Source organism: Balaenoptera borealis (genome assembly GCF_965194805.1).
Source record: "Balaenoptera borealis genome assembly, chromosome: 2".
Taxonomy (NCBI): domain Eukaryota; kingdom Metazoa; phylum Chordata; class Mammalia; order Artiodactyla; family Balaenopteridae; genus Balaenoptera; species Balaenoptera borealis.
Genome location: NC_138867.1, coordinates 146965379 through 146979138, shown reverse-complemented (window position 1 = coordinate 146979138; position 13760 = coordinate 146965379). Strand labels below are relative to the sequence as shown.

The 13760-nt window shown below is 40.5% G+C and overlaps 1 long non-coding RNA gene and 1 pseudogene across 2 annotated transcripts in view; one reads left to right on the top strand and one right to left on the bottom strand.

The window, feature by feature from the left end:
- LOC309622730 overlaps nt 1-13760 on the bottom strand; it is a 400144-nt gene that overhangs the window by 324516 nt on the left and 61868 nt on the right. The window lies entirely within an intron of this gene.
- Nucleotides 12-11067, top strand: LOC309622715 (YEATS domain-containing protein 4 pseudogene; annotated as a pseudogene). The gene has a single exon. The product of its transcript is annotated as a YEATS domain-containing protein 4 pseudogene (transcript).

The following is a 13760-nucleotide window of genomic DNA, read 5'->3' as shown; positions in this document are numbered from 1 at the left end:
AGATACTCAGAGATGATGCTTAGCACCCCACAGGTACTGAGGAACATGAGTGTCTTTCAGGGTAAGGAGAGAGGGAGGGATGCTTTCTCTGAGACTGGGAAGGAGAAAAGCAGCAGGTCCCAGGCGAGTGGAGACCTGCATACCATTCGGCGGTAGTGACCTGGGGAAATGGCAGACCTCGGAGCAGATGGCCCAATGAAGCTTAGGAAGCCAGCCCGTGGCACTGGCCCAGGTGTGCCGCTAGAGTGGCAGTCTTTGACCCATGAAAGAATCAAACAGGCTGGAACATGGAGTAGAAAAGAAATGTGGTTTTTTTTTTCCTCTACAGCTTCATTTAAGATGTTAGATTCATCACTGCACTCCCATCTGCTGGGACCTAGTGGGTCCTTGGTCACTCCACCCTGGAAAGTGCTGAGACTCAACAGCATGAATTTGATATTGGATCAGTAATACAGTATTTCTAGTAATAGATGTCCAAAGGGGGCTGGGGAATAATTGGTTCCAGGTCTGAAAGTCCAAAGGCTAATGAGATACAAAATTTAGTTAAAGGACTGATATATCTTATGTCTTGGAAGTTCAAACGTGTACACAGGGCTTAATGAAATTGTAGACAAATAACATAGGCCTGGTGTAATACAATAGGTAGTGGTGGGGACTGTGGGTAACTGGGGAGAAACAAGCTCTATCTAAAGAGGCGGTCACTACTGAGCACCATCCAGTTGTCGTCTTGAGGAATTGCAAGCCCAGTGATGCCAGATTAATCTGAGAATGCAAGAAGCCCCCACGGCACTGAATCTTTTACTTCACGGGCAGGTACAGTAAGGCCGGAGAGACACAGAAACTTTCATCTTTCTTGTGCCAAAAATCCATGCTGAGGTTTTAGAGTCATAATCCTCACACCGAGATTGAGGAAGGAGCATATGACAAGCTCCATGAGAGTGTGTGTAGAGTGAACAAGCTTCTATGCCATTATAGTGGTGGAATGATCAGTTTTCTTCCCTTTCCTGGAAGCCGACACCTTATAAATGTAAGAAAGTAAAATACTTCCGTGTACTCTCAAAGCAAAAAATAGAGAAACTTTTTTAGTAGAAATAGGTACAGAAAATTGCCAGCAGAAGTTTTCACAAGGTAAACAGTCTGGTTGGCTTTTAGATCACTCACTCGGAGGGCTTTTGTCTCCTACCGGTAGAGCAGAAGCCCCTTACTCTCCCCCAACACCTCCTGGGCCCACTCAGCAGGCAAATGGCCCTGACTGAGTATAAGACAGAGCCACCAGAGCAGGGATTTGGGAGAGGAGCAAAGAGTCCTGAAGGGGCAAGGAACTGCTGGGAGAGCAATGAAGGGAGAAAAGGGAGGCGAGGGTGGAGGCTCTGGGGCACTTCGTCACTGATGGGGTGGAGGGGGGTCATGGGCCCTAAGATTCTCCTAGACTATGTCAACTCCGGGGATGAAGCATGGGCACAAACTCAGTGGGCAAGGGAAGCTACCCACGTATTTCCACCTCCCCAAAGACCCTGTGTAGACTGGAATTTAGTGAATGAACCTGAAAGTGAAGAACTAATAAAAGGTCCCGCTCTCCACCGCTCTCCTCTCCGCGACGCTCCCCCCGCGGTGAGGCGTTGGTGATCCCTCAGCACCCCGAGCCCTGCTGACCCGTCCTCCTTCGGCCAGAAACCCTCCTCCTGGTACCGCGCGGGAGGCGCGGGGCCTCTGAGCGGAGCGGCGAGTCCGCCGCCCCGGTCTCTTTCCCTGGCGGCGCCGGCTTCTTCCGTAGGACAATATGTTCAAGAGAATGGCCGAATCTGGGCCTGACTCCGGCGGGAGAGTGAAGGGGGTTACTATCGTTAAACCAATCGTTTATGGTAATGTTGCTCGACATTTTGGAAAGAAAAGAGAAGAGGATGGGCACACCCATCAGTGGACAGTATATGTAAAACCATATAGAAATGAGGATATGTCAACATGTGAAGAAAATCCAATTTAAATTACATGAAAGCTATGGCAGTCCTTTAAGAGTTGTTACTAAGCCTCCATATGAAATTACTGAAACAGGTTGGGGTAAATTCGAAATAGTCATCAAAATATTTTTCATTGATCCTAATGAAAGACCTGTAACCCTGTATCATTAATTAAAGCTATTTCAATCAGACACCAATGCAATACTGGGAAAAAAGAGAGTGGTTTCAGAGCTCTATGACGAAGTGATATTTCAAGACACAACAGCGATGATACAACAATTATTAACAACATCTCATCAGCTTACCTTAGGATCCTATAAGCATGAAACAGAATTTGCAGAACTTGAAGTGAAAACCAGAGAAAAATTAGAAGCTGCGAAAAAAAAAAAAAAACCAAGCTTTGAAATTGCAGAGCTTAAGGAGAGATTAAAAGCAAGTCGTGAAACTATAAATTGTTTAAAAAATGAAATCAGGAAACTCGAAGAAGATGATCAGACAAAAGAAATATAAACGGTTCTGAAGAAAACTCGATAGTAAGTGAAACTAAAATATGGTGGAGTTTAACGGAGAGATGGGCTACAAATGCTGCGATGTTTCTTAGAGGAACTGCACATACAGTTGTCAGCCATAGATTTCTCAGCAATGGGGTCAAAGTGTTTGTACTTTACAAGCAATCTTTAACGAGAAATATATGTGTATAATGCTGTATAGGCATTTTATCAACCCATTTCAGGGTAGTTCTGTGATATTAAGCACAATTTTAAAACATTTTGATTGCATTGTATGTATAGCTTATCCTTTTGACGGACATCAAAATTTCATTATAAAGTATAACTTGTACAAATTTTGTACTTCCCTAGAAGTTAGAATTCATGGTAAAATTAATGTGTATGTTTAATTTCTTAAGTTCTTACCTGCCCCCATCCCAACTCTTTTGTATCTGATGTGCCCAGTGCCCAGTAAGCACAATAAGTGTAGTTTACAGATGATTTAAAAAAAAAAAAAAAAAAGAACTAATAAAAAAAAGTATCCAGAAATTTCTGAGATGAAGCAGCAATGGCTGGAGAGGGGAACTGCAAATGCAAAGAAGAAATTTCATCCTAATCACAATAATAAAATGTATTATTGGGGGCTTCCCTGGTGGCGCAGTGGTTGAGAATCTGCCTGCCAATGCAGGGGACACGGGTTCGAGCCCTGGTCTGGGAGGATCCCACATGCCACGGAGCAACTAGGCCCATGAGCCACAATTACTGAGCCTGCGCGTCTGGAGCCTGTGCTCTGCAACAAGAGAGGCCGCGACAGTGAGAGGCCCGCGCACCGCGATGAGGAGTGGCCCCCGCTTGCCACAACTGGAGAAAGCCCTCGCACAGAAACGAAGACCCAACACAGCCATAAATAAATAAATAAATAAATAAATAAATAAATAAATAAATAAAATACCTAACATATATATTTTTTAAAAAAAAGTATTATTGGTTGATAAACAAAACAGTTTGAAAATCACTAATCCATAGTGATGAGCAGAAGAACCTGCTCCCACCTTGGTGTCCTGGGAAAGGAGAGAAGGAGGAAGAAAGGGAAGAGGACAAGACGAAATAAAGGGAGGAAGGAAAGAAGAACCTGAGAAATATTTCCAGCACCTGACACTCTCCCCTCCCAGACTGTGATATGAATTCAGTTCTCTAAACAACTCTGTGAGGTGTGAACTGTTGCCGTATCTATGTTGCAGAGGACACAAAATGGCAATGATTGGTATTGCATCCCAGAGCTGGCCAACTCCAAATCCCACGCCCTTAACCCCTTTACTTAGCTGCTACCCGATACATTCCACAGCCTCAGTTTAGCTTTTGGAGATACAGCATCTTTGACAGTGAAATTAGAAACAAGTCCAAAATCTTTAGGGGATTAAAAAGAAGAGAGAAGTGTTTACTCCTAAGGTTCCATTTTATGTTTATAGGTTTACATTTTTAAAATGTTATTTTTAAAAGCTGAGAATTGTCAAATTCTAGATATTTTTGATGTTCCCCTTAATTTATCTGGCTGAGAGCAGAGAGCTGTTGAAAGAAATCAAGTAACTTAAACACATCTTTCAAAGGATTTTGAAAATCTACTTTCTCTCTTTCTCTTTAAATATCATTATCTTTTCTCTGTCTTCATTTTTTTAAATTATGAATTACAAAAGCAATACTTTTCAGTGTGGAAGATTATGTTGTTGTTGTTATTTATGTCTCAGCAGTAAAGGTTGGACTTTCTTTATAGCTAAGACAACACAGAGAGAGAAAGCCCGCCTCTCTTGTCAACTGGTCAACTGGACATGAGTAAACCTGGCCAGTAGAAGTTTCCCAGGAGATCAAGAGAGTTGCTGAATGTGCAGGCTAATAAATGCTCCTGAAATTGTGTGAGATTAATGGCAGGGAAATATCAGGGTTCTTGGAACATCAGTACAGGAGTGGCCCAGGGTAGAGTTCACGTTTCTCATTCTCTGAGTGGACCAAGCCTGACAAAAAAATGGAAGGATTCTTTTTACACCTAGTTTTCTCCCCACGCTTCAAAACACCCTTGGATGGATCATAGATCCACTTGAGGTTGGCACGTTTCAGAAGTGGCTTGCCAGCTCTTTATTTATTCATTCTCATTTCTCATTCGACTTGCCAGGAAGTCATTTGAGCATTTAAAGAATCTCTCTTGATAAAACAGAACTATGGATGCATACAAAGTACAAGAAGATTAATAAATAAAAACTTCTAAATGTTTAAGAATCTTTATCTAAAATTAAATTACAGGCGGGATCGTGCCAGTTTGAAGGGAGTTTTTCCTGGTCCAGCTTTGGCAGATAGTAAGGACGCTGGATCCTGGCTCTGGCTCTCATGCCAGGAGCAGTCTTGGAGCACTCAGGACAGCCTCTCTGAGATCCCTGGTGTGGAGTAGGCAGGGAAAAACAAATGCTCAGGGAGCTTCCCAAGCCTACATGGCATATGCAGAGCCTGGGAGTCCTCCTGCTTCCAATCTCCCCCTCTCAGCTATGTTAGTTAGGGTTTTACAGACAGACAGAGCCGATAGGATGTGTGTATACATAGAGAGAAATTTATTTTAAGGAATTTTCTCATGCAGTTATGGAGGCTGGCACATCTAAAATTTGAAAGGTAGACTAGCAGGCTGGAGACTCAGGGAAGGGCTAAAGTTGCTATTCAAATGCAAAGGCCCTCAGTCTGGAAGCTGGGAAAGACCTGATGTTGTAGTTCAAGTCCAAAGGGCATCTGCTGGCAGAATTTCTTCTTGCTCAAGGAAGTCAATCTTTTTTTCTATTCAGGCCTTCCACTGATTGGATGAGACCCATCCGCAATATGGAGGGCAATCTGCTTTACTCAGAGTCACCGGTTTCAATGTTAACCTCATCCAAAAAACACCCTCACAGAAACATCCAGAATAACGCTTGACTATCTGAGCATCATAGCCCAGTGGAGTTGACACATGAAATTAACCATTGCAATAGCCTATGTTGTTTTTATGTTTTTTGGGGTTTTTTTTTTGTTTTTGTTTTTTAGTAAGGAAGAAGATATTTAATAATAAAGAGCAAATAATTACATGCTATAAAAATGAAAATAAAAGCATAGGCACTCACTTTACCAGGTATCAAAACATAAAGTCTAATTGTCACTTCCCTTCTTATAAACCTTCAAACTTTCTACTTTAACCTAAGGAAAACCTTTAAATTTATCATGGTACTCAAAGTCCTTTGTGATCTGTTTATTGCTCATTTCTAGATCTTGCTTTTTCATCCTGTCCTTGAGTCCCAAGCTCCCACCAGGCTGAATTACTTTCAACTCCACAGAGACAGTATTCATTCCCTTGCCTTTCTAGGCCTTTGCTCTTACTGTTTCTTCTTCCTGAAACATTTTTTCTCATCCCTAAAACTCCGTCTTTCATGAATTCCTATTCACATTTTCCAGGTAAAAACTTAAACATCACTTTATCTGGGGAGATTTCTTGGCTCCAAAGACTGATGATGAATTCCCAGCACACAGCATCCTGCTTAACTATTTGTTAAATAACTGAATAAAATCCATGTGTTCTGCAGAACCAAAAGTAACCCCAAGTATGGGTAAGCATAGTATTAGGTGACAGCACAAGCTGTTTAATAGTGGACACTGGCTCATGAAACCAGCCTTCTTAGCGCTCTCTGGGTTTTGCTTCTGCTTCACTGATTGCCCTTCCTCAGAGCCCTTTGCTGGTTTCTCATCTGCTCCCCAACCACTTCATGCTGGAGTGCCTCAAACTGATATCTTCATTCCATACTCCTCCCCTAAACTCCAGGGGCGTTTCTTGTTGTCTAGTTTCTTGACATTATATTTTGAATGTCTAATGGACATCTCAAATGTTCAAGACTGATCTTTCTTCCAAAGTTGGTGACAACTTCAGTTAGTCTGGCCAAGACACCTGTAGTCATTTTTTATTCCTCTTTTCTGCTCACCTTACTTCTAATTCATCTGAAAATCATGCTGGCTATAACTTCAAAATATATCCAGAATCTGACTAATTCTCATCCTCTTCCCTGTTACCAGCCTTGTCTGAGTCACCACAATCTTTTATCTGGATGATTTCAACAAGGCTTCTAGCTGGTCTTCCTGTAGCTACCCCTTGCTGCCCTACAGACTGTTTTCAACACAACAGCCAGACTGATCTTTTTAAAAGGCAAGACAGATCATAGAATTGTTCTGCTCGAAAGGCTATGATGCCTCTGTATTTCAATCAGAGTAAAAGCCAACTTTCTTAAAATGGCCTGAAAGTCTATACGTAGCCCAAATCCCCGCATGCGCCTAGCTGATGCTGGATCTTATTACTCTCCCCTGGTTCTCTGAGCTCCAGCCACACTGACCTTCCTGCTCTACTTCAGATGAACTAGACATGCTTCTGACCAGGGCTTACACTCTGTTCCTTCTGCCTGGAACCATCCTCCCAAGAATCTGCTTGAGTAATTCCCTCTTCCCCTTCCGGTCTTTCAATAAGTCCTAGCCTTACTACCCAATTTGGTACTGCCCTCTACTCCCTAACCACACCCACCCAGATACACTTGACCCCATACCTGCTCTGCTTTTTATTTCTCCATCCATCATGTCATATAGTTGACTTATTTATTATGCTCTTCATTTGGCATCTGTCTCTCCTGCTTAAGGGTATACATTCTAGCCTTTTTTTTTTTATTGATGTATCCCAATGTAGAAAAATATACATAGTAGGTATTTGATAAATGTTTATTGGATGAACAAAGGAACAACTTTAACAATCAAATACCAATATTGGGGAACTTATTAAAAGAATATTTACCTTGACCACAGCCAAAGATTCTAGATTAGTAAGTTTGGGGGTGGGACCAAGTGAACTGTATTTTTCATAAGCAGCCTAGGTCTTGTCATGACCATCAGAGTTTTTGAACACTGCTGAAAACCACAGGGTCTTGATTTGGCTTGCCGGTGGCAGTTCCTCTTAAAACTTTCTGAGTTTGCACATTAGGGTGTGGCTAAAGATTTTACTTTATCAATAAGTGATCAGTTGATCCAAAGAGTATCCTACGTGGAGAAAAAAAAAAAGATTCTTGACCCATTCTCCTCTTGAATATTAATAATAATAAATATGCTTGGGTATGTGCAGAGCTTAATGGGGAAAATAAGTGTGCATTGGCTAGAATAGAGATATTCCTAATCTCTTTCTGCAAATGGAAATTCTTCCATTATGAGGTCTTTTATCCTGATACTTATTGACACCGTGCCTCACCTTTCCACATATCATATTTATTTCTAACTCATGATTTTCTCTTCTCCCGACCCTGACACCTATTAGAAGAAAAGGGCTAACAGTGAAAATGAGACTGTGATGTTTGATCCAGGTTATAAATACAAAAGCCCAACACTTTAAAAAATGGATACAGCGCTTAACTTGCTATATGATCTCAGGAACTACATTTCAACTCTCTCAAGCTCGGTTTCATCATCTATGAATGAAGGAATAATCTGGTATAATCATTTGATGTGTATGGGGAGGCACTCTGTAAAGTGCAAAGTACGGCATGCACTAAGACACTTTTAATATTATTAATAATAGTCCTCCATTTTCTGGATCCACAACAATAATGGACATCTGATATATTTTTCTGTCCATATTTTCCTCGGGACAGTGGCTTACCAAAAACAGGGAGGATTAGACATGAGTAGTTCTCTCTAGGTGTAGGCAATAAGGTGATACATTGTCTGAAAAGAATTTTAAAACAATAATAAAATTGACTGAAATATGGTCTGTTTTTTTATTATCACCTTAAGCCCACAGGCTAAACAAGAGTCAGAGATAAAATGCTACCCCTGACTGGGTCAGACTCCTTCCATTGCCCCCACCTCCACCTTAGGTTCCTCCCTCTTCCACACATAATCCTTGCGATCTCCTAGGACTCACACCCCTGCAGACTCCAGAGTGAACACATGACCCAGACCTGACCAAGTATTCTGTTGTATCCCTCCTGGCCACAGTGATCTGTTGGAAGATAAATGTGACCAAGTCAGTCCAGTCAATGCCATGCAACCGTGGGACGTCCCTGTGGGGTGGGTAAGATACCTCTTTATTTCAGCAAGATTTGAGGATGGGTCAGGACATGAGTGTGGCAGCTTCTGGCAGCCATCCTGCCAGCACAAGAAGAGTCTGCCTGGGAATTGAGCCCACACAAATGAAAGCGGAGACAAGAAATGGGAAGACTGAGATCATGGCTAGATGGTGTCCTTACATCACGCAGAGACACCTGTGCCTGCACTTTCTAGAATCACAGTCCCGTGCTAGTTTGATTTGGGTTTTGACCACTTACATCCTGAAAATCACCAAGATCAAAGACTTTGTTAAAGGAGATGGATTTACACTGGAAGACACGTGAGTGGAAGGTTAGGTCATGTCGGAAGTAAAGCGTGAGGTGTCACCCAGTCAATGAAAGGACCTCAGTTTTACCACCTACAAAGTGAGAAATGGAAAAGTAGAAGAGATGATTGCTGGATAATTCAAATTCTCCTAATTCCAAACGTTTCTTCGCATAGCTCAGACATACCCTGGTACATGATGGAAATTTTGGAAACTGGTCCACATATGAAAATAGAAGGATTTTGAATCACCTGCCAAAACATAAATTAACCATATAAAACTAAGACACTGGATTGATGACATGGAATACCTAAGGTAATTAACATGCCTTTGGCTTCCACAGCAGCTGATGTCAAAAGCACATGAGGTTTCTGTATTTACAGTTGTTCTGTTAATGCATTATAATTACAGGTGTAATCAAACATAAAAGTTTGATTTTTTTGCCTAAATGACACCTTTAATCACTTCTGAATAAGACACGACTCCAATTAGAGATATCTTCAGAAAATCACACCTAATGGCATCATTTATTAGAATTCTAAATAGGAGCTCTTTATTTCAATGCCATCTCCGTTTAATCTGTTTTCCTAGAGAAGGGCATGGTTTCCTGCACATTAAGGCCGCGGGTAAAATTCTATGACTGGAATTGAGCATAACAGATCCTCCACCAGAGAAATCACTAAACAAATTTTTTTCTCAATTAAAATAAATTCAACAAACTGCTCTGAGTACCCACCAAATGCCAAATAGTATTTTAAAATGTGTCCGTGAGCAAGTCTTCAAACCTGTCCACAATAGATTTAGGATGTAATGGAGGTTGCAAATGCATGAGTTAGGCCTTGAAGTAGCATATGACTAGCAGAGAAAGGAGAGCATACTTCATGCACAAGGAATGGCCTGAGTGACCATGAAGTCTGGGAGGTGGAAGAAGAGAGATTACATTTGGAAATGAAATCATGTCAAGATGAGGTCATACTGGGTAACGGATAGGCCCTAATCCAATGAATGCTGTCTTTATGAGAAGACATTTGGACACAGCGACACAGAGGAAGATGGTCGTGTTAAGACAGAGATAGAAGCCGAAGTTATAATATTGCAAGGTAAGGAATGCCAGGGATTGCTGGTGACCACTAGAAGACAGGAAGAAAGGAAGGATCCTCTCCTAAAGCCTTCAGATAGAGCATGGCCCGGCTGTCCACCATGAGAAGGGGATGCTCTTGAAGTCACTGAACCCAGAAAAAGAAAGGCAAAAGGAGTAGGTCTGTTATCAACACCCTTTCCCAGCAGAGTGACCTCAGCAGACGAGCAAAGACTCATGAGCAACGAACAAACGGTTGGCACTGAGATTTAGAAGTTGTTTGCAATCTCGCATTATTTCATTAAAAAAAGAAAAAAAAAAACATTAACCTAGTGCTTCCTCTTGCTTTTTAGCTGCTTTTGCCACCCCAGCTTCTTTTTCTCTGACATTCCCAGAAGAAGCAGCTTTATTTGATAGCCAACTTTTTCTCTTTACCTGGTGATTCAACATCCTATTGTAGACACTTAACGGTTCATAATCTAGGATGAAAAGAATTTTTCCTGAAGCTGTAGGTCAACATGTCTCATGAGACAATTTCTTGTAAATTTCATTTTGGTTTTTTTTCATGGAAAGGCATTTCTCCCAAAGACTAAGAACTCTGGCAGGAATAACCAGAGCAACAATGGAAAAGCGCTGGTTCTCTGTGCACCCTCGGTGCCTAGCGTTTTGCCCTGCACAAAGCAGGAACTCAGCTAGTATTCAATAGAGAAACGTGTGAATGAGAGAACAAGCATGTTTTTGCTTTTATTTTAAGGCGAAAAATACATGAAAATATCCAAAGTGTCCATTTAAAAAAAATTAAAAATAGAAACAGCTTAGAAAGGGTGTCTGCTCAAACGGAATGGGGAGAGCTCTATGAAACTGCTGCAGCTTCAGTGCCAAAGGGAGGCAAGGGATATGACATTTTGCATAGAAATAAATGTCACAGTTAAAAAGCCAGGGCTTAACATCACAGGCCTAGAACTGAAGTCCAGCTCTAGCCCCTGTTATGTGAATTTGGGGGCAAATTTCCTAATCACGCCCTGCTTTCTTTGCCTTTTCTATAAACAGGGAGTGATAAATAACATTATCAATCTCAAAACTTTCTTTGTGAGGATTACATGTTTAATTACTATAAAATATTCAGCACGCAAAGGAGGCACTAAGTAAATGCTAGCTACTATTAGCACTGTTGTTATTTATTGCTACATCCCAGCCCAGATCACATTCCTTTTCTCTTTTATTCTCCTCATTAGCACACCCTTTGTGACACTTAATGCGTTCTTTTCACAGCCTGGTTTCTTAATCATTCTTCTTAGAGCTTTTTATAATCTCTCTCTGTTAGGGCCCTTTAAGGTGCAAGTAGCAGAAACCCATCTCAAATTATCTCAAGTCAAAAGGAGGGAGATGCAAGAGGGAAGAGATATGGGAACATATGTATATGTATAACTGATTCACTTTGTTATAAAGCAGAAACTAACACACGATTGTAAAGCAATTATACTCCAATAAAGATGTTAAAAACAACAACAAAAAAAGAGAATCCATCTGCTTATACGGATAATAAGGAGAGATTCTTTGGGCCCCTTTAACCTCTCTGGTGTACAGCCTGATTTTAGCTCACCTTTCATTTATTCGAGAGAGAGGGAGAGAGGTGCTAAAATAGTGGCTCAAATTGTGAAACAGTAAAGAGCTATCTTTACCGATGAGCAACATTACGGGGCAGCAATACTGTCTACGGCTACTGCATATACGGTGAGACCTGTATTCTTATAAGAGTTGTAGGTTGGATTCAGCATGTTAATGAAGCATGTCGAAACAGCGGAAAGGATAAATGAAGACCAGAAGAAAGAGATAAAGCCGTGCGAAAGATGTCGTAAATGATAAAATACTGAGATAGTTTGGTTTGGAGAGGTAACATGTTGGCTCAACTTCATAGCTCAACTTCGTAGAAGTAACATGTTGGCTCAAATTCACAGCTAACTTTGTACAGGATGTAATTTATTGGCAAGAGGATGTTAACCAATTATTTGCTCACTCAACAGAGACCAAAATAAATGCCAATGAATTTAAGTGAAAGCAAAAAAGAGCTCAATTAGCAAAGAGTATCCTAATTTTGCCTTTTAAAAAATCTGAGTTTATTGCAAAAAGTGAATGTGGAATGCCTGACACAGGTAAACATTAAATATTAAGTAATACCATCATTGTTCTCAACACCAGTATTATTTGCCAGTAACCTGCTAGGAACCATAAATTGAAAGGTGAACAGCCTCAGACCTTTCCCGTGTCCCTGAGAAACCTATGGTCTAGAGGGAGATCATTACTAGTTATATTTCTATCAAAGATCTTGCTCTATTGAATCTCAGAATTTCATATTTTGCAGCTGTGTAATATAGCAACTAATGTGACAGAATTTGTCACATCAATGTCCGTGACTGGGGAAACCCCTCCTCCCTTGTGGTAAGGTCAAGGGCTTGGGGTCCAACTTTATGGTCACTCAGGACTGATTTCCAGTGCTGGGTCACAGCTGCTTTCCATGAAGCCTTTCCATAAAGCTTTCCATGGCGACAAATTCCTTACCAAGTGACACCTTAGCCTTTGGAAGATCTTGGACAAGTTAATGCTTACTCTCTCATGTGTAATTCTCTAAAGCAAATTGCTAAGTCAAATTACATGGACTTTTTTGAGAATTTTACACATATCATCACATTGTGTTTCTTTTTTTTTTTTAATTTTTGTTTCCAATCCCTTTCATTTTGTTATTCTTTTCTCTTAATGTTTTTTTTTAACCTAGAGACTGTCATACAGAGTGAAGTAAGCCCGAAAGAGAAAAACAAATATCGTAAATTAACGCATATATGTGGAATTTAGAAAAATGGTACAGATGAACCTATTTGCAAAGCAGAAATAGAAACACAGATGTAGAGGACAAACGTATGGACACCAAGGGGGTGGGTGGGATGGACTGGGAGATTGGGATTGATGGTTGTACACATTGTGTTTCTTATCAGAGCTAAATGAGAGTACCTGTTTGCCCAATTCTCTCCACATTGTTATAATTTTTGCTCAACTTAAAATGTTTTCAAGTTTGTTAGTCATGAAAAAACAACCATTTCCTTTTGTGTTCCTTTGGTGGTTAGTGAGATCAAATATTTTCATATGTCTATTGGCCATTTTTACTTCTTTTGTGAGCTGATTGGAAATGACAAGTTTGAAAATAGACACATTTCTGGGCTACCAGGTTAAACAGAGTTGAATTCAGTGAAATGACAAGCAGCTTACAATGGAACCAAGACTCACAAATAATCTTTCCTAAAGGATATAAGAAAATTTGTATTATTTCTAATTACCTCTGGATCAGTTTTTTTTGCTTTTCTTATCTTCCTAGTATATGATCAGAATGCAGCTTGCCTATCCTTGTTAGGGAATATCCTTTATTGTTCTTTTACCAGTGATTATTATGTACATATTATAGGTATATAAATTTAGGACCCTGAAATTCCCATCCAGGGTTTCTGAATAATGGAAGAAGCTGGGGAAATAGACTCAGGTTACTGAAAATTCTTTCAGAAGAAATTCATATATGCCTCAGAACTCTATTGATCCTTGAGGGAAATAAGTTGCAAGGTTCACAAATGTCTCAATGTAGAATGAATGTTATATTCAGAACCCCTGTGTCAGTTGTACAGCCTCTAGAAGCTATATCTCTGAAATCCCTCAAGAAAACCTCTGAATTTGTATAGTTTAATTTTTAACTTTTCCAAATGCTCTTACAGAATGTTTATCAATACACAAAACTAAGACCAAGAGAGGATTAGAACCCAGGACTCCTGGCACTTAATCCAGTCTGC